The sequence below is a fragment of the Suricata suricatta genome, chromosome 4, assembly GCF_006229205.1.
Source record: "Suricata suricatta isolate VVHF042 chromosome 4, meerkat_22Aug2017_6uvM2_HiC, whole genome shotgun sequence".
Classification (NCBI taxonomy): domain Eukaryota; kingdom Metazoa; phylum Chordata; class Mammalia; order Carnivora; family Herpestidae; genus Suricata; species Suricata suricatta.
In genome coordinates, this window is record NC_043703.1 from 127,947,190 (window position 1) to 127,949,612 (window position 2,423).

General features: G+C 50.2%; 1 non-coding gene across 1 annotated transcript; it reads right to left on the bottom strand.

Moving 5' to 3' along the window:
• Positions 1-829: 829 nt before the first annotated feature.
• On the bottom strand, positions 830-937 carry LOC115290909. The gene has a single exon (XR_003908290.1). It is a non-coding gene; the product is annotated as a U6 spliceosomal RNA (small nuclear RNA).
• Positions 938-2,423: the final 1,486 nt, after the last annotated feature.

The window sequence follows — 2,423 nt, forward strand, 5'->3', positions numbered from 1 at the left end:
GGCCTGAAACACGAAATTCTCCTTTCCTAGTCTCCTCAGCAGGGCTACTAGCTCTCTACCTGGGAGATATTCTTTTTTTTCCTGCTTCTCACTTTCATCTTCTCGAGAGGTCTCAGGGTAAGTTTAAGTCATTACTTGACCATTTTTAAATTGTCTAAACCATTACCCTGGAAACAGCAGATACCAGAGGCTCTAGAACTCTCTCTAGTTCATCCTGGGGTTCGGAGATACTCTGCCGATCAGCCGGGGTGGGGCGGCTCTGTTTCTTCCTGGACAGTAGCTGAGAGGATCCCAGCAGGATGGCCATTCACCTGCCAGAAAGTGACTCAGGACTCTCAAGTCCCCATCTTCAGGGTCTCTGGAACTTTCTCAGAAGGGCGGGGCTGTGAGCACTGTGTCTTCCCAGACACTTAGGTCCTTCTTCCCACTCAGCAGTAAGGAATTCCACTCGCTTCCCTCCAAGCACAGAACACATTTGAAGGTACTTAGCTCACAGGAGAGGTGTGTGTGACTCTGCCTTTGGCTCCTTCCACTCTGCCACACCCACCAGGGGATTTGCATGCTGTCCCCTGGGGAGGACCTCCCTCTGACATAAAGCTCAGTCTGTCCTTCTCTTCACCTGTCAGGACTCCTCAGTTCTGCTTCTCACAATGAGGTTCCCTGCTCAGCTGCTGGGGCTGCTGGTGCTCTGGATCCCAGGTGAGGCCGGAGGGGGTGAGAGAGAGGCATGGAGTGTGGGGGGCGGAGCTCTGGGGGCGCTCCTGCTCCCCATGTGGACTCTGCCTACGAATGGGACTGTCCTCCACAAGGAAAAATCCAGAAGAAACTGAAAGGAACATTTAACATTTTGAAATTTGCGTGTCGTCCTTGCGCAGGGGCCATGCTAATCTATTCTGTATCGTTTCAATTTTAGTATATGTGCTGCCTAAGCGAGCACGAAACTGAAAGGAACAAGGAACAGTGCTTTAGTGAAGAGCTGGAGTAGAAAGTGGTCACTTTGTGCCCTCAATTCTTGGGTTGTCCTTAAAATTGTATATATTTAGAGTAGGAATCATATCACAAAAAAATAATTTACTCTGAAATACAAATAACTAAATATAATAAAAATGGCTCATAATATTTCTGCATGACCTTGGCTTCTCTCTCATTATTTCAGGATCCAGTGGAGATGTCATGCTGACGCAGACCCCACTGTCCCTGCCCATCACCCTGGGACAGCCAGCCTCCATCTCCTGCAGGGCCAGTCAGAGCCTCCTCGACAGTGATGGAGACACCTATTTATAGTGGTACCTGCAGAAGCCAGGCCAGTCTCCATGGCTTCTCATCTATAGAGTTTCCAACCGAGAATCTGGGGTCCCAGACAGGTTCAGCGGCAGAGGGTCGGGGACAGATTTCACCCTGACAATCAGCAGGGTGGAGGCTGAGGACGTCGGACTTTATTACTGCATGCAGGCTACACACGAGCCTCCCACAGTGGTTCAGCCCCAAACACAAACCTCTCTGTCTGGCGCGTCACCACCCTCCACACGTGTTACTTGAGTGGGAAGCAGACACAGCAGAGTCTCAGTGGCCCCGAGAGGCAGATGCTGGAGACGTCAGGGCATCACGTGTAGCTGAGGGCTCTGGACCGTGTCGCGGCCCCTCAGCTGCACCAGCCCAGGGCGGCGTGACCCGCACCGGGACGGAGATGATGGACGTGCCCCTGAGCAATAGGAGGGAAGGGAGAGCGGACCTGCACCCCATCCACACCCTCCTGCCTGTGTGCGTGGGTCAGGGACATGGAGTCAGCTGAAGACTCAGCAAATGCAGACATATGTGTGACATTACAAGTTGAGTACATTTAGAGCTAAAAAATTTTGCCCTTTTTCAGTATCATAATATTTGGTACCGTGCAGATAATATGTTTTATCTTTGCATGTTCTGCACTTCTCCATTAGCAGTTACACTGATCCCTCTTTTACAATGTTCTCCAGACAACATTCTATACACACTATTCCCACAGCAAACAGGGCTGAGAACACTTCGTAAAAGCGTTCGAGGACACAAACACCCAGTTGTAAATTCATAGCACACATGAGCTTCTGTAAAGAAGATGTGGTCTGTACATCCCATGGTTGGGACTCAGCACCGAAGAGAATGAAATACTGCTAGTTGTGACTGTGCCTCAGAGCTCAGCCCCCGGGCCTCTGATCTAGTCAACGCTCGGGCCATTGCTCATCATATTCCAAGCTCAAATCCAAGTCTCTCCCTGAACTCTGGACTCATATACCCAATGGCTACTTGACAGCTGCATGTGGAGACCTAACACACATCTCAAACTGAAAATCTCCAAAACCAAATTCCTGATCATCTTCCCCAAATCCACTCGCCCACAAGCTTCTCTACTGGAACAATGGCAACTCCCCCCTTTAGTACTCAGAGAA